This window comes from Lepisma saccharinum, chromosome 12 (assembly GCF_977018435.1).
Source record: "Lepisma saccharinum chromosome 12, izLepSacc3.1, whole genome shotgun sequence".
NCBI lineage: Eukaryota > Metazoa > Arthropoda > Insecta > Zygentoma > Lepismatidae > Lepisma > Lepisma saccharinum.
The window spans coordinates 34291859-34311036 of NC_139240.1; the positions used below are offsets into that span (position 1 = coordinate 34291859).

Below are 19178 nucleotides of genomic sequence, written 5' to 3' on the forward strand. Positions count from 1 at the left end.
TTTAGATATTTCTTAACGCCAGGTTGCGGTTGTGTTATTTTTTCTAAATTGTGTTTATTGTGTTGTGCTATATTTTATGTGGGAGTATAACGGCGCAGTGAATGAATGTATAAACAATGCAGGTAAAAAAGAGACAGCGTTTTTCAGGGGAAAAAAAAGGTGGTGGCTCGTTCGGCTTTCTCTCGAGCTGTGTCCTGGCGTTCGAATCAGGACTTCAACTGTAGACAAGTGTATTTTTTCCGAGTACGTCCTTTCATATTTTCAGCAACTCAAAGCATACGATGTCTGACTGCAACGCGAGATTTCAGTGATCTATTTCCGCCGACATCCGTGGTGGAGTGGTTAGAACTGCTCGCTACAACGCTAGAGATCCGGGTTCGAGTCCCGACCTCTGCATGGCTGTTCTTTGTGACTGTCTCTTCATCATCACTCTTCCTCATCTTAGCAATTAGTCAAAAGTGGCAGAAACCAAATCAATGAATCAATTCTATGAAGAAAGAATCTGAGTTTTCAATTAAGAACTCGCCTGGAAAGAAATCAGTCTGGATAACCTGGAGATTCTGGAAAAGTCAGGGAATTTGTCAGGGAAACTTACTCTTTTTCTGGAAAAATCTACATTAGTTTGTTATGCTGAGTATTTGCTGGTAGTTGCAGTAGAAATGTACATTAAATACTGTAGGATAGGGAGTCATGTTTTGAACTCTGTCATGCGGAAATCTAACACAGTAAGTGGTAATTGATATTTATCACCTCTTGTTGCAAATTTTTGTTTTGATTTATCGTTTTATTTTATTTCATTTCGCTTTTCTGTCACCTTTGGCTATCAGATATGAGCATGACTGGTGATAGGACAGTCACAAACACATATGGACAGCACACAATGCAAGTTCCACAGAGGATTATACTGGCTGTGAGTAAAGATGCGTGGAAGATATGTGCTCATTTAGGTATCTCCAGAAATGGTCAAACCCCTTGCATTTTTAGGGGCGGGCGATTGGAAGATTTATAATTATGCATTACGTGCACTGTAATTGTTCAGGGTGGCTACTCACCGGGAATTCATTGAATTCCGGGAATTATGCGTGAATTCTTCTTGAATTTTTCTCCGTAAGACGCAAAAAATTACAACTTGTATAATCCGAATCCTATTCACATTTTATGCAAATAAAAATTATTTTCGTAAAATTGATTGATTGATTTGTGGTTTTTAAGTCCACTTTATGCACAGAAAGCCTAATCGGGACTGGATCTACAGTTTAATGTGGGATCCGAACTACCGTGCCATGTGACTTCACCGGGTATCGAACCCGGGACCCCTTGATCACAAGGCGACGATGTCACCATCGGGGAGACACAAAAGTTGTAAAAGAGAGAATGCATTGTCGTCCCGTGAAATTATTTGCACCCTATTAAATCAATATTTATTTCAGCCTGCAAAGAATCAGATCCATTTTTTTTTCCTCGCTTCGCTCGTATTGTTTCATTGTTCTCCATAATGCATTGTATTGTTAATTATCAGACAGAGAAATAACACCTGTCTTAATTGATTTTGTTTTAAATGCATAAACATGTAACTTTTGCTGTTGTATATAATATGTATTAAAGAAACTTTGAATACGTACACAATTTAGTGTCCGTGCCGCTCCAGGTTGCATATTTGTGAGACACATATCGTGCATGAAAGTTATACATGTTAATGTAAAAAATAATTATATTTAAAATTCATTTATCAAGCATTTTCTGCCTTTCAAAAATAGTTTGTGCTTGTTTTCCATTATGAAATTGAACGTGTTTAAAAATAATTGAAATAGTTTGTTCAAACACAAATGCTTTAGCACCAACTTCTACCCCCTTTTTGCATAATTTACGAGGATAATAACGTCTTTGATACTACTGCTGGTACTACTACTACTACTAATAATAATAATAACAATGTTGGTCCCGGCGGGTTCGAATTCCGGCTTGGGCATGGATGTTTGTGACTGTCCATTCATCAATTTTATCATATCACTCATCCCCATCTTCGCAAATTAGCATCTTGGCACAAGAAGCGAAGAAAAATAAAACCAATCAATAATAATAATTATAATTAAAATATTATTAACACTATTATTATTAGTACGTTTATCCTGGCACTTTCTCCCCGCCCGCCCAGACAAAAATTCCTGGTTGCAGATCTGATTATAAATAGAAACTCAGCACCTTAAATTAAATATTTTAATTATATTACGTATACCGTTTAATTAATTATAACTTTTGGATGTTGGAATCACATAGACCCTTTATATTATTAAGATATTTGTGTGTGGATGTTGAGAGGCGGCAATACGTAAGGTTGAAATAGAGAAAACATGTGCTTGAATTTTTGAAAACCGGGAATTATACTTGAATTTTATCATGGTCCTAGAGTAGCCACCCTGTTGTTACGAATTTTGAATAAAATTTGTCAATGCATTTCAAGTATTACATAGAAATTCACCCTGATACTTGTGCTTCCCTGCCCCTAGCCAAGAGCCAACTACTGTTCAGCCTGAATTTACATAATTACCTTTAAGTGTGAAGTTCATTTTCTAAAACTGTGTTAAGTGGGATTCGAAGTGTATGTGGGTATCCAAAATATATTCACCTCCTTCCTTCACTAATTGCCTGAATGATTTGATCTGGAAAAGTTAGGGAAATTGTAGATATCGACCATTTACAAGGTAATGAACTAACAAACTTAACCTTTAAGATTTTCACAAGTTCCGTAATTCCCATAAGTTATACAGTATAAGATTTTTTTATATTTGAATTAGCAGTGAATCAACATTAAAAACGCTTGACTTAAAAGAGCTACGAGTCCACAAACGTCTTAGTAATGGACCATAGAACAATATACATATGGCACGCATGTTAGAGATACGGTTCCTCAATACTCGTAATTACTTGGGAAATGCCGGCATGTAGAAGTGAAGGAAGGGAAACAAGTGAGTGCGTTCGCTTTCTTGAAAAGTTTAGAACTCAACGTTCTGTGTACGTATGTGCTCATGTTTTGTTAAATACTCGCAATATTATTGTCTACTTCTTAATGATAAACTAGCTAAGTACTGTCCGTTTCACAATTGTTAGTTAACAGTTACCTGTTTTTGCATAAACGAATAGACCCACACCAAAATGTAAGTATCACTCTCACTGGAGTTTTAGGGTTAAGAAAACATTTTTGTAAGTTCCCTAGTAACGCCCGTTTCCGTGGTGAACAATAAACAATACAAACACGACAGTGTTACATCTCCAAGTGTTTAATTAAAACAGCCACGATGGAGCTATATTCATATTTTGAGTGCTAAGTTTTAGGATCATTCCATGTCAAATCATCTGGTGTCTGAACCTTGACATCTCAGAAATTGATAATTTTTGGTATAATGGTAGTACCAGTAAAGTTGACGAAAGCTGCCAAATTTCAGATTTTTTCCGCTCTTACTTTTTGAGTTATTGACTTTCGAAAAAGCAAAAATCCCAAAATTTGAGGACATTTAGAATTTTTTAAACAGCTGTAGATCATCAAAAACTATTTGACCTAGAGAGCTCAAATTGGTGTCATTCTCTTCTGCTTTTAATGGGCTTTAATTTGAAATGCAACATCAGTGTGGTATTTGAATTTTGTAATTTTTTAAAAAACTTGAAAATCTCAAAGATACCATTTTTTAATTGTTTTTCAAAAAATATATGATTTGTAGACATGAATTGACTATTTGTGTGCAAAATTTCATAATGTGACGGACATGGGTTCCCATGGAAATTAAATTTTTGTATTGTATCGTCAGTGAGTGATTGAGTGGTGGATCGAGGCGTTCTACGTATTGGACTCGCGCAATTTCGATGTGACCTTCGGCCATGTCCTGTGCGCTCGCATGTACGACTTTGGGAATCTCGGCATGTAGTAGTGAAGTTGTTAAACAAGCGAGTATGTTCGTTTGTTTGAAAAGTTAGAACGCAAGGTTATGTTTGTGTACACGCTCTAATATTGTACAAGTACTTAAAACATTATTGTCTCTTTCTTAATAATAATTTGGGTAATTACTGTCCGTGTCATATAAACGAATTCAATATCGACCCCTAAGCCGAAAAGCATAAATTTTACATTTGCAAGCAGAAATGGAAATTAACTGTTTTAGAAAATTCCTACCTTGCCTGTGTAATAAATTCTGAAGTCCATATTTTGAAATACAAAAATTAAAATATCACCCACCGTAGTGTTTCACCTTTCTGTAAGCTCCCTAGCAACTTCCGTCTCCATGATCAACAACATACATGGAAAACACGAAAGCATTGTTACATCTCTAAGCATTTCATTCAAACAGACAATATGGAGGTATTGTCGTATTTTGCGTACTACGTTGTATGTACTAGATGTCACTCTTGTTTGATGCACGATTTCTAAATAGAAATTGAATCTGCGTTACTGTTAATCACGAGGATAAAGTATGAAAAACAAAATGTGTGATTTCGCCGCTGGATATGGACCTTGCTAGGGACGTTAAAAAAGGGCCTTTTTCACCCTTAAAAGACAGATAAGTCGGTGATTTTTAAATGTTTTCGGTGTTTTGAGACAATTTCATGGAAGGTTGTAATGGAGCGATTTTACCTCCGGGGCTTCCTTCATGGATTTTATGTCAGAGTGTGTGTGAGTGGTGGGATTGACACTTTATAGATATTGGAACTGAGTGAGTTGTGGGATTGGGGCTTTATAGATATTGGAAATGATTGAGTGAGTTGTGGGATTGGGGCTTTATAGATATTGGAAGTGATTGAGTGGTGAGTTTGGGGCTTTATCGATATTGGAAGTAATTGAGTGGTGGGATTTTGGTTTTATAGATATTGGAAGTGATTGAGTGGTGGGATTGGGGCTTCTTTATAGATATTGGAATTGAGTAAGTGGTGGGATTGGGGCATTATAGATATTGGAAGTGAGTGAGTGGTGGGATTGGGGCTTTATAGATATTGGATTTGAGTGAGTGGTGAGTTTGGGGCTTTATAGATATTGGAAGTGATTGAGTGGTGGGATTGGGGCTTTATAGGTATTGGAATTGAGTGAGTGGTGGGATTGGGGCTTCTTTATAGATATTGGAATTGAGTGAGTGGTGGGATTTTGGCTTTATAGATATTGGAAGTGAGTGAGTGGTGATATTGGGGCTTCTTTATAGATATTGGAATTGAGTGAGTGGTGGCATTGGGGCTTCTTTATAGATATTGGAATTGAGTGAGTGGTGGGATTGGGGCTTCTTTATAGATATTGGAATTGAGTGAGTGGTGGGATTGGGGCTTTATAGATATTGGAATTGAGTGAGTTGTGGGATTGGGGCTTTAGAGATATTGGAAGTGAGTGAGTGTGGTGGGATTGGGGCTTTATAGATATTGGAAGTGAATGAGTGGTGGGATTGGCTTTAGAGATATTGGAAGTGAATGAGTGGTGGGATTGGGGCTTGATAGATGTTGGATGTGATTCTTGTAGAAAGGCATTACCATAGAGGACAGTAATGGCGGGACATGACGTATTATTGGCCCTACCGACTAAAGTACCCTGGCTCTGAAACTAGCAATAAGAGCTTTTTTCTCTTCACATGTGCATGTGCAGCGTTGGCATGTAGTCGGATCGCCAATCAGCATTCTGCGTAACGCACTTAACGCAGTTCTCCTACCCGTCATGCGGCCAAAAGCTCCGAATGACACCTCATATGAAGGACGTCCACTCATCAGGGGCGTACGAACGTGTGAAACCGTAGTTAATTTGGCGTACACGTTAATTAGCATTTTCTGGGGACGACCGAAGGGGATGGGGCAGGCAGCTTACCCCCTTCCCTTTCCTCCCAAATGAACGAATCGCGGTCTGAACGCATTCACTGCACGCCTCGCATTCCGCCGGTCTGTGTCGCATGAAATGAAACTGGCACTGTCGCCGACAAATTAATTTATGAACGCGGATGGTTTGAGCAGCTCTCTTACGTAAAAATTTCAATTACAGCTCATATATATACGAGGTGTGTTCGAAAAGTAATCGCCGTTTACTATTAATAATTTTACTGCCAGACCGAGCTATTATGAGAGTGTGTAATTGATATGCACATGGCGTTATGTATTTTCTGTTACTTGAGTTATGTAAAATTGTGCAGATTATACGAGGTGTGACACAAAAAGAACGGGATTGTACATATAATTCAGTCTACTTGCAGAATTAGTTCTCCGCGATGTTATCACCTACAAAGTAGTCCCCTTGGGCATTCACACACTTCTGCATTGTTGGTAACATTTTTGAAAGTCAGTTTCAGTAAGGTCCTTCATGAGCTTTCCATTTGTGCCTTAACGTCTTCAACTGAGAAGAAATGGGTTCCCTTAATGCCAGATTTAACCCTAGAAAAAAGTCACATGGGGCTAAGTCTGGGGAATAAGGAGGATGCTCCATCACAGTAACGTTTTTGCTGGTCAGAAACTGCTTGACAGATAGCGCCTTGTGAGCGGTGCGTTGTCTTGATGCAAAATCCATCCATCACTCCACAACTGGGTCCTTTTTTCCTAATTTTTTCACGAAGTTTCCTCTGTTAAAATGCGTCGAACAGCTTCCCTATCCAAGTTAACTAACTCAGCCACTGCACGAACACTCAATCTTCGGTCACCTCATATCACTCCACGAACTCTTGCAATGTTTTGTTCCGTAATCGCAGTTCGTGGGCGCCCTGTACGTTTATTGTTATCCACACTGTCCCTTCCCTTCGAAAACCGTTTATGCCATTCAAACACGCGTGTCCTAGACAAAGTATCATCCCCATAAGCCTCGCTTAACATTTGGAACGTTTCTGTTGCCGATTTCTTAAGTTTCACAAGGAATTTGATGTTGATTCTTTGTTCACTTTTCACACTAGACATTTTTTCGGCAGAACACGGTTGCAGATGTTCACTCAATGACGCAATACTCCCAACTGGTGAGACGGGGCAAGTTCAAACTTGCAGCACACATAGACTAGACTAGGGGTGTCGCATGACGTCACCAGAACTATTGTTGCCAACTCCTTTTTGTTTTTTACTTATGCAATCAATCCCTGTTTTTTTGTGTCACACCTCGTATGTTCCGTCTTGCGTATTCCGGCCGTATCGTAATAGAATAAACATCTTTAAGAATTTATTTCGATTAAACTATATGGAATACAACAATGATATTTGTTGTGCATCAATCAGTAATACTTCAAGTTTCTATGAATGAACAATTGGCTACAAATGTTCAGTGTTCCACCAGTTATGCTACACACATTATTATTATTATTATTATTATTTTATTATCTCAATAGGGTTGCAATTAAGTCATACAACATTTCATTTTGAACAATGTTAATACAAATAATGACTTGATGCCCTATGTAGTAAAATAAATATTCAAAAGCTACATCTAAGGAAAATGTGATGAATTTACATGAGTATACACATAAAGTGTATAAGTGTATATAGTGTTCTATAGTAGAAGTGAAGAAAGTTTGAGAGTTATAAAAATCTAGAAGAATAGAAAGTGCGAAGGTGTGTGGGTTTAGATATAATTGTGTGTGGAATTACTGTTCGAAGTACAGGGATGAAAATTTTAAAATACAGTGTGTCCGTAAAATTATGGTGGGGTTTGAAATAGTCACAGTTTTTGAACAAAGCATGGTGGAGAGATGAACGATACGTCAAAGTAAAAGAGAAACTCTCCACGTTTCTTACGTGTTCAGTAGACTTCGATGTGTGAACCCTTAGTTGCCCTGCAGACGTCAAGACGATATTCAGTATCTTCCTATACACGGCAGAGAACATCCGGCGTGATAGACGAAACAGCTTCAGTGATTCTTGCTTTTAAATGGTCCAGATTTGGTGTTTTGACATAACACCACAAATAGAAATCCATGGGTGTAAGGTCTGGAGACCGTGGGGGCCAGGCAATCCTCCCTCCTCGTCCGACCCATCGCTGAGGAAATGGTTCGTTAAGAAAATCCCACACAATTGTGGAAAAATGTGGAGGAGCACCATTTAACTGGAAAATGGAATTCTCCGGTATTTGGGGCACTGCATACCCTTGTAACATATCCAGGATGGTGGTGACCCCCTTTGTTCTTTGTTCAGCAAAAAAAGAAGGGGCCAATAACTCTGACTAACAAGGTCGGGCAGCTTGCGTGTTCTTGAAACACAATGCGCATGCGCTACCCCTCGCACCGTTAGGTGTCAGGGCGTAACCTTTCGCATACATAAACTTGGAGAGTTTATCTTTGCTTTGACGTATCGTTCACCTTTCTACCATGCTTTGTTCCAAATCTATGACTGTTTAAAACCCCACCATTATTTTACGGACACTCTGTATATGTGTGTGGTGGGCATGGTGGGGGGGGGGGAGGGTAAGCACTGAAAATAATATTACTGGAGTTAGAATTTATATGCATGTGAACGTAGAAGACGACAGAACTGCGCTTTGCTGGTACTGAGTTTGACCTTTGTCGGGAGTGAATTCCTGGTTACCGCTGCTAGGTACGAGAAGGATGTCTGAGCAAATCTGCTTTTGTTAGGTTTGGAGATTACTAGGTCTCTATGTAAGGACGATCTGGTGTTTCGGGTACTGAACTCAGAGCGGAACTTAAGCTTATGATGCAATGGAGATGATTTGTTATGTATACTATGGAATACCTTATTGTAATGTATTCTCGAAGTGACTGTGGGTATGTTGTAAATCTTTCGCAATTGTTGGGAATTATTTTATTGGGGGTGCATGTGAATGGTTTTTAAGCAATTGTTTCTTCAGATGAGTTAAGTTACCGCCAAAAATGAGACTAGCACCATACTCGAATACGGGACGAATAAAGGAAAGGTAGAAATGTCTACTAAGATTTCTGTTGAGATATTTACGAATTTTTCGAGATATGTAAACATGGTGATCAAAATTCTAGTTCTAGCCACACTTTTCCCAAGAACTCCTCGTCCATCAAAACAAGGGTATTTCTTATTCTCATAGGCATAGGTGGCACATAGACTTTGTCTATCTGAAGGTCCCAAATGCAGAAGTGTAGGGATGTAACACATTGGGAACTTTGACACAGCCTGCTGTCTCTCCACCTGCGAACTTACTACTCCAGCGCCACAATGACCGTCTTTACAAAAGTCTTGCACATGAAAACAAAACTTGCAGATTTTATTATTGTGATGCAACAAACCTAATAAGCTGTTTACTCTATTATGATACATGCTGTATAAGTCATTGCTGGATGTTACCCCCTCAATACTTGTACATACGCTTGGTTAATATGAAAACATTAGTTGAAAGTAAGTGACGTGGATTTCATTTGGGTGTTTTTCTTTTCAGGCATCCTGTCTTCTGGCAATTCGTCCGTGACGGAATCCGAACGTGAATTTTCGTGGAGCATCGTACTGACAGGTGAGTAGCATCAAGCATTTTAATATTTTTTGCGTACACTTTTTTTTTTTTCATCCACAAGTATTAATCTCAATGCTCTTGTACACTGTAAGCAGACTGAGTGATTGTGAGTGTCGTTAGAAAAAAACGGGCGATGTGCATACCTTTTTACAGATTAATTTGCCTTTTTGCTTATTGTTAACACAAAAGCAGAACAGTAAACGTGGATATTTGAAAATACCTACAGACTTAGAATGATTTAGTCTTGCTTGGCAGTTCCCCTTTTCTAAACGCGGATTTGTAATTTACATTACGCTTGTTGGTTGATTGTACTTATCCTGGTGTGGTTACCCTGTAGGCTAGCACTTTGCGTTCAAATAATCGCTGCTCGTCAGCAACAGAAAGTTCTCACAAATCCAAGAGCAGAAAAAATTGGCGGTACTTCAGCAGAATGGTAAGGTTCGCGGAACTTCAGCTGCAGGAAGAGGTTCTAGAAACTTCAGCGGCACGAAAAGGTTCGCGGATCTTCAGCTGCGAAAAGGTTCTCGGATACTTTGGCTACAGAAAAAGTTCTCGTTTACTTCAGATGCATAACAGTTTCCTCCGTTACTTCAGCCGCAGAAGAGCTCGGTTACTTCAGCAGCATGAAAGCTTCTTGGTTAGTTCAGCTGCAAAGAAGCTTCTCGGTTGCTTCAGCTGCAGAAAAGCTTCTCGGTAACTTCAGCTGCAGAAAAGCTTCTTCGGTTGCTTCAGCTGCAGAAAAGCTTCTTCGCTTCGGTTGCTTCAGCTGCAGAAACGCTTCTTCGCTTCGGTTGCTTCAGCTGTAGAAACGCTTCTTCGCTTCGGTTGCTTCAGCTGCAGAATAGCTTCTTCGGTTGCTTCAGCTGCAGAATAGCTTCTTCGGTTGCTTCAGCTGCAGAAAAGCTTCTTCGATTGCTTCAGCTGCAGGAAAGCTTCTTCGGTTGCTTCAGCTGCAGAATAGCTTCTTCGGTTGCTTCAGCTGCAGAATAGCTTCTTCGGTTGCTTCAGCTGCAGAATAGCTTCTTCGGTTGCTTCAGCTGCAGAATAGCTTCTTCGGTTGATTCAGCTGCAGAAAAGCTTCTTCGGTTGATTCAGCTGCAGGAAAGCTTCTTCGGTTGATTCAGCTGCAGGAAAGCTTCTTCGGTTGATTCAGCTGCAGAAAAGCTTCTTCGGTTGATTCAGCTGCAGAAAAATCTTCTTCGGTTGATTCAGCTGCAGGAAAGCTTCTTTGGTTGCTTCAACTGCAGGAAAGCTTCTTTGGTTGCTTCAACTGCAGGAAAGCTTCTTTGGTTGCTTCAACTGCAGGAAAGCTTCTTCGGTTGCTTCAACTGCAGGAAAGCTTCTTCGGTTGCTTCAGCTGCAGAATAGCTTCTTCGGTTGCTTCAGCTGCAGAATAGCTTCTTCGGTTGCTTCAGCTGCAGAATAGCTTCTTCGGTGGATTCAGCTGCAGAATAGCTTCTTCGGTGGATTCAGCTGCAGAATAGCTTCTTCGGTGGATTCAGCTGCAGAATAGCTTCTTCGGTGGATTCAGCTGCAGAAAAGCTTCTTCGGTCGCTTCAGCTGCAGAATAGCTTCTTCGGTCACTTCAGCTGCAAAATAGCTTCTTCGGTTGCTTCAGCTGCAGAATAGCTTCTTCGGTTGATTCAGCTGCAGAAAAGCTTCTTCGGTTGCTTCAGCTGCAGCAAAGCTTCTTCGGTGGATTCAGCTGCAGAATAGCTTCTTCGGTGGATTCAGCTGCAGAATAGCTTCTACGGTGGATTCAGCTGCAGAAAAGCTTCTTCGGTCGCTTCAGCTGCAGAATAGCTTCTTCGGTCACTTCAGCTGCAAAATAGCTTCTTCGGTTGCTTCAGCTGCAGAATAGCTTCTTCGGTTGATTCAGCTGCAGAAAAGCTTCTTCGGTGGATTCAGCTGCAGAAAAGCTTCTTCGGTCGCTTCAGCTGCAGAATAGCTTCTTCGGTCACTTCAGCTGCAAAATAGCTTCTTCGGTTGCTTCAGCTGCAGAATAGCTTCTTCGGTTGATTCAGCTGCAGAAAAGCTTCTTCGGTTGCTTCAGCTGCAGCAAAGCTTCTTCGGTGGATTCAGCTGCAGAATAGCTTCTTCGGTGGATTCAGCTGCAGAAAAGCTTCTTCGGTCGCTTCAGCTGCAGAATAGCTTCTTCGGTCACTTCAGCTGCAAAATAGCTTCTTCGGTTGCTTCAGCTGCAGAATAGCTTCTTCGGTTGATTCAGCTGCAGAAAAGCTTCTTCGGTTGCTTCAGCTGCAGCAAAGCTTCTTCGGTGGATTCAGCTGCAGAATAGCTTCTTCGGTGGATTCAGCTGCAGAAAAGCTTCTTCGGTCGCTTCAGCTGCAGAATAGCTTCTTCGGTCACTTCAGCTGCAAAATAGCTTCTTCGGTTGCTTCAGCTGCAGAATAGCTTCTTCGGTTGATTCAGCTGCAGAAAAGCTTCTTCGGTTGCTTCAGCTGCAGCAAAGCTTCTTCGGTTGCTTCAGCTGCAGAATAGCTTCTCGGTTGCTTGCACTGTGGTTCGGGTCCCATTTTAATCTGTATGTTCAGTCCAGATTAGCCTGTTAATAAAGTGAACTTAGGAGAAACAAATGACGCTCGTCTACTTCATCTTATTACAATTCATCCTCAAGAACGGACCAGTTTATTCTTTCGTACTTCACTTGATTTTTTACAATTGTAGGCTAACAGCTAGCGTCAGCATTGTGACTAATGGTGATATAACCATACTCATATCTGTAGCATATTCTCCATGTTTACGTCTTGTACACTAACTTTTGATTTTTTAAAACAATTCGCTTTAATATGTGGGGAATTGCTGATTATATACACTGCTGGACAAAAAGAAAACCGGACACTTGCATTTTTTGTAAAACTAGACCTCGGATTTTTAGATTCTGAAAAATGTGCTTTTAGGTTCATAAAATAAGCTCTAAAAATCCAAAAATAGGTTCTAAAAATCTTAAGTTACGCTCGAAAAATCTTGATATAGGTTTTAAAAAAATCTTAAAAAAGTTGAAAATTCCTGGGAAGTGCTTATTAGGTATAGTCACTGGCAATGAAAATGGGACACCTACTATATCCTGAAATGCGCATGCGCACTATCTTGCATAACGTTATGTGTGTTGCCTAACCCTACGGCGCCCAGTGTGGTATTTTCGTAATCTAGCTGGACAAAATTATTTTGCCTTCAATATGTAAGTTATATATGCTGTAAAGTGTTGTAGATGAAATACAAAAAAATAAAAAATACAAGGGTTGAGACATATATTTCAAGAAAATATCTCATACTAAAAATAAAATGTATGACAATGATTGGCGTTAAATGGGTTAAGAATATCAATGAAACCAAAGCACAGAAGAAACGAAAAGTATTCAAGAGAATATATAAAAACAAGAACCTACATAGTCGTACAAATATATAGAGGTACAATAAATAATAATAATATACAAAAATATAGAAAATTCAGAGAAAATGTAGCAATTAGTCGGAATCATTATCAGATTCCGCGAAATCAATTTCGATATCTTCTGCAGATTCCTCTGAATCGCCATCAGATTCATCTGATTGGATTTCGTCCTCCATGGCTGGAGCTCTCATTGCTCAGAGCTGGCATAGTTCTGGAGAAATTGCCCCACGTTTAGTTTTGGGAGGAGCACGTAAACTTGCAAGAAATGGAACTGAGGTAATGTCTTCTTATATGTCTTATAATGTCTTCCGAAAAGAACGAGGCACCACATTCTTCCCTTATATAATTTAACAAAACATCCGTGCTTGATTCTTTGGCGTTGGTATACCACACGTCGAAAAAATTCCGCCGTGAAATTTGCGTAGTCATTCTGTAATTAAAAAAAAAATGTGTATGAGTGTCGCAAACAAATTAACATAATTTCTGTAGGTAACAAGTAACTCTTTCAGAAAACTAGGATAACAGATCTGTATAATGCGATATAATGTACTAAAACTCTAGTCCAAACTAACTTATACGTTTTCTCATACAGAAATAAACGTGACTTTTTTCTGATGGTGCTCATGCTTAAACTAAAACATATAATAATACACCAACAAATGTAACCTTACGTTGAAACACGAAAGAAAATAAGAACACCACACAGTCACCACTAGCACACACAAACAGACCGTATTCATCGAGCAAACTCAGACGAATGACGCCATCACTTGCAGCACTTGGCAGGCGGAACTGAGGTAGTCGGCTAGTGAGGCCCTTTTTTCTATTGTTCAGTGTGATTTCTTGGAATACAAAGCCTAGTTTCATGTAATATGGTTCAACTTCTTTGCAAATTAACAAGTATTTAACCCATGTAGCCAAATGCGAAAATTGACTTTTGTTCAGCTAGATTACGAAAATACCACACTGTGCTGCGATGGCAGAACTTACCATTGAAAATTTGGTATCAAAAACCTCTCTTCGCCATATTGTTAGGCAACATTCTTTTTTCATGTTATCCACAGTCAAACTCCGGAATTTTGTCTGTGAGAATCGTCTTATATGCTGAAAATAATCTTTCAACAAAAACATAGTCAGTGGAGAAAACTTCAATGCTGAAATGTGTTTGCAAGGCGTAAATGCCACAAAGCACCAATGTGATGCGAAAGTGAACAAGACCACACAGATCAGACTACTTTGGATTGTACAGGTAACAGTGGCACCAGACTTTTTGCTTTGTTTAGAGCTTTGAAAAATGACCATGGACTTGGAGGAAGGGAAATCTACAGAGAGTACGTTTCAAACACGTTCGTCACTGAATTTTTTTGTGACCAAACAAAGCAAATTCCTCTGTGTGACATACAAATCTTGTAAAACCTTTAAAAAATATATAACAACCTAGAAAAAGGCTTCATTTAGGCGCATAACCTAAAATAGGTTCTAACAAGGAAAAAAGTTTTTTTTAGGCACTATAAAACTTCATCAGTTGTTGCGTTTGTTTTAACGAAACGCTGACATAACTAACTTATTTCTTACGTACCTGTAAAGGAAAAAATAGGTTAAAGTCTAGGGATAACGCATAAATTCTGATTCCAAGCCTAACTAAATTAGTGGAAATATATTCAACAGAAAACATACTTTGAGAATGTTCTATATACATTAATAAGTTAAATTACAACAAGAACGAAAGTTACAGAAAACTACCAAACTGAGAGCGTAATTCATAAGTAATTGCAATTCAGCTGTCAAATATTAATGTGTCCTTTTTTTGTCCAGGAGTATATTACGCAGATTATTAAAACAAGATTTTAAACCCGAATTTAAGTAAATTATTTAAAGAACTTGAAGACTTGTTTATGTACCCCATTGGTCGTTCTCCGTCGAATCCTTCTGACGACCGGATTTCTTTCCCGATTGTACGTGAGAAGGTTGAGGGAGCCGAAGCGAGTGGCTATTTAAAAGCACGCGCCCTGCATAGTCAGTTCCACCGGTGGAAACAGCGTCGGCGGGAGAAAACTGCTTGTTCCTTTCTGTAGCTGTGCCGCGCTTGGCAGAGGCTGTAAGGGAAATACTGGTCCAATTTTCGATGAAGATGGAAATTAAATGAAAAAATCTAAATTGCCGGAATATTTGAAACTCCTGTTTTTATTTTATTAGCATGCCTGAATTGGTGTTTTATTTCTATTAAATCTAATGTATACAGATATGGGTTTATATTAGAAAATGGTGCACTTTTAGCGTGGCCATTGACCACATTGAGGAGCATTGGGCTCCTCAATGCTCTTAGTGTCTTTGAAAATGTGAGCATGTAGTATTAGAAGAAGGGAAACACGTGGGTAGGTTCGCTCATCTGAAAAGTTTAGAACGAAACTGCTCTAATATTGTACAAATTCTCAAAATATTTTTGTCTATTTTCTAAATAATAAACTCCCTTTAAAAAGTAGTTACTTACGGTGGTCGGGGGTGAAAGTAACCTTTCTGTAAGTTCCCTAGCAACGTCCGTTTCAATGGTCAACAACAAAGTGCCAAGCACGTGAGTGTTACATCTCTAAACGTTTCATTGTAACAGCCAGGACGGAGCTGTTTTCGTATTTTGAGTATTAAGTTGTACATGCAACTGTTATGTACAGTGCTCGAAAAATCTTCTTCAGAGCTAGGCGCCAGCTCTGAAAATCATGCGCCAGGAAACCACCTACTAGCAATTGTGCACAGGGTGCGAAATCATTGAAAACTGGTGGGGGAGAAAGTTCTTAATCTTCAAACCCCCTCCCCCACATGTGTATTATTCGTAAAAATAAATCACAACTAAAAATATATTATTATTATTATTAATTACATAAAGGAAATTAATTTGTTACTTTTATACATATCAGATATGAGATATTGCAAAGCAGCTAATTCCTTTAGTAACTGGTTAAAGATGTTAATAAATTATGAAATAGTTGAAGTGGTTTTATTTTGTGTAAGTTTATGTTTTGTTTTTGCTTTATGTGAATATAAATTAATTAGATTTCGTAGTTATTCTTTTCTTGCATTCTTATTTTACTTTTATTGTGCGTATTGATGTAGATTTGTTAATGATCTCTTGAGAGAGAATGCATTCAATACCCACAACCACACTAATGTGTGTGTGTTTTCGATATTATTCTTAGTAAAGTATATATGGAAATTAAAAGTAATTCTTTATCTTTTGTTTATTATAACAAAACTCTCCCCCGCGGGATTTTTTGGTGGGGGGATTTTTGAGGCCTAAATTATTGGTGAGGGGGATTTCCCCCCGTCCCCCCAGGATTTTGCACCCTGAGTGCATACTATAAGAAGCTGAGCCGGCCCCTGTGGCGGAGTTTTTAGCACATCGCGTTACGATGCCAGGGGTCCCGGGTTGGAATACCGTCCTGGGCATGGATGTTTGTGAGTGTCCATTCATCATATCATCACTCATCCCCATCTTAGCAACCAAAAGTGGTAAAAAAAACGAAGTAAAATAAAACAAATCAATCAATCTATAAGAAACTGAGCATCACTGTATTAAAAACATCGCTAAATCATGTGAGAAAGCGGGAAATGGGGGGTTCGAGGACAAGGGGTAAGAAATCGTTACTGATTCTATGGAATGTTCACAACGTTGATAAAAGAACACATTTGCTAACTTACACTGTCCTGCAATTTGAACTTAGAATTTTCAAAATTTCGCACATGCAAACTTAAAAAACTGCAATATTACAGCAAAAGCTCACAGTCGTCAGGTTGAAATTTTTAGTCGCCATGACGACCTGGCGACCGGGATTTTTCGAGCCCTGGTTATGTATTCTCTGGAATGAATCTTCTTATGTAGATCCCGCTCTATTTGAAGCACGTTTTCTAACTGGAAATTGAATGATCTTCTGGGTGGTCGATCTTGAGGATAAAGCATGAGAAAAAAAATGTGGGATTTTCAGCCCATTGAAACGGATGTTGGTATAGACATCATAAAATGACATTTTCACCCGTATAAAAGGGCTAAGTGAGTGTTTTTTTTCTTTTTTAAATATCTCGGGTGTTTCCAGACAATTTCGTAGTGTTCGTAATGGAGCTTTTTTTGCCTCCGGGGCTTCCTTCATAGAGAACATTTATGTCAGCTGAGTGAGTGAGTGATGGGTTTGGGGCTTTATATACGAGGGTCATCTAGAAAAAAAAGGTGTAAGACACAAACAACAATTTTTGATACCGTCATTGTACTCGGTTGCCGCCAATGTATTTAACCATGTAGCGACAGTGTGCTCCTCAGTCATCAGTCGAGGAACCCATATGGCACAGATTTTCTTGTACCGAAGGTATACTGTAACGATTTCTTGAGAAGAGATCGTGAAATTGCAGGAAAATATTGCAGAATGTCTAACGTGAAACGTCGGTCAGCCTGAATTGCTTCATCGATCTTTGTCTTTTAGCCCTCTGTGGGTGGAGTGTGCTACAGTCGAATGTTCCCTCATTCCGGAAAGCGCTTTGCTACGGCTGATGAACTCAAATACACTGTTACTACATTACAGGAAACCGAGTACAATGACGATATCAACAAACTGGTATCACGCTGTGGTAAATGCTTGAATGGGTATGGCGAATATATGGAAGAGTAGAGTACGGTATGTGGTTTCTGTACCATAAATGTTTTGCGCACATCATTTGTCGTTTGTTTTTTACACCAAAATGTTCCTTTTTTCTGGGTGACCCTCGTATGTTTGATATGTAACAAAGAAGAATTGTTGCCGTAAAGCAGGTCAATTTATCAGGATAGGCCACTGTTTATGGTCCTCCGGTATTGGTGTTGCTTTCTTAGAGTACCTTCCTTTTTTTGCTCGTCTGTCAGCGGGTTGTCCATTTAAGACAATGGGATACTGCAAACACATTCGACAATCCACCCGTAGCACTATCTTCATCACTTCCCCTGGAAACTATGCCAACCATGCATCTCCAGGGTTGAGATTCCGCTTTCGGAAGTTGCTTCAGATGGACCCCACACTCACTTCAGGTTCAGCCACTTCGGAAACGACACGCCGTGTAATTCAGTGGTCCAGAGAAAGGGATCCCCGGTTCATCCCTCTTGAAAGGGGATGTTTTTTCTTCCCTCCCCCTTTCTTCCCTTCCACTCTTTTCTTCTCTTATTTTTATCGTCCCCATTAAGGTGGTGGAAGTATCCTGGCATTTTACAACCCATTTAGCTGCGGTGCATCGCGGCACAGTCGGCTTCCAGGGGCTCTCGGATGTAGGCTGCGGGTTCGGCTTATTTACTTTTATGAGGAAGGCTTGTCTTCTCGTCCTTTTCCGCGTGTTGCTGCGGCGTCCCAGTGTTGCCAACCCTCTTGTCATCCCTCCAGGATGCGACGAATTTGAGTTGATCCTTATCTTAAAGTATACGATGCCCCATAAGGACCGTGCCAGTTACGCTGGTATTTTTGTATTCCTTGAGAGCTAAGGAGTAAAGATGACGTTCCATGTCTATATTCCAATCAAGATTCCCCACTGTTTTGAATTGAATTGTTGCTTTATGTTGACTTTATGAAAGGCAAATCGGGACTGGACCTATAGTTTTAAAGTGGGATCCGAACCATGTGCCTCCACCGGGTATCCAACTCGGAATACCTTGATTAGAAGGCGACAACGTTACCATTACACCATCGGGGAACCCCCCTCATCACTATTTTAATCTTGTCAAAATGTATCTTGATCAAAAGTTGCAATTGGACGCAGCCTGAAGCCTGAATAGAACCGACAAGTGCTGTGCTTAACAAAGAAATACCCAAATATCTCGTAACACCACTACCCCATATTCTTGTTCTGTTGGGATAGTCCTCAAACTCGTAGCTGGGAGAAACACAAATACCTCCTTCTAGTTTTCGCATCACACGATACTTATGACCTTATTTGTTGGTAGACTTTTTGTTCTCACAAGGAATTGTGCAGAGCAGATAAGCTAAGTAGATGACGAGCGACTTGAGAAAAAACATCGTAGAAGAATAGATATTGCTTCTATTATTCTTACATTTGCCAACATCAAAGGTTTAGGAAAAATAAAAATATGGACTAGAAATTGGCTCGATAGAGAAAATGGTAAATAAGGTGCACTCCACATGATTTTTAATGAAATCTTATATGTATTCATACATGAGATACGCAGTATTAATTCATTAAAAGGCATGAAATATGGCAAGCATTTAATGCACTGGTAATATCATCTGTTCCGTAAAATCTCGTTGCTATGGAGGAGTTTCTAAATATTTATAAACCAGAATGTAATTAATTTCTACTATTTGTTTTAGCGAGCAACAAACA

General features: G+C 39.4%; 1 protein-coding gene across 10 annotated transcripts in view; it reads left to right on the forward strand.

The window, feature by feature from the left end:
• Lar (tyrosine-protein phosphatase Lar) overlaps nt 1-19178 on the forward strand; it is an 833005-nt gene that overhangs the window by 155993 nt on the left and 657834 nt on the right. For all 10 annotated transcript variants that reach the window (XM_083132037.1, XM_083132044.1, XM_083132040.1 and 7 more), the window contains exon 3: nt 9350-9421. The gene's annotated coding sequence lies outside the window, so the exon portion shown is untranslated. The remainder of the gene's footprint in view (nt 1-9349; nt 9422-19178) is intronic.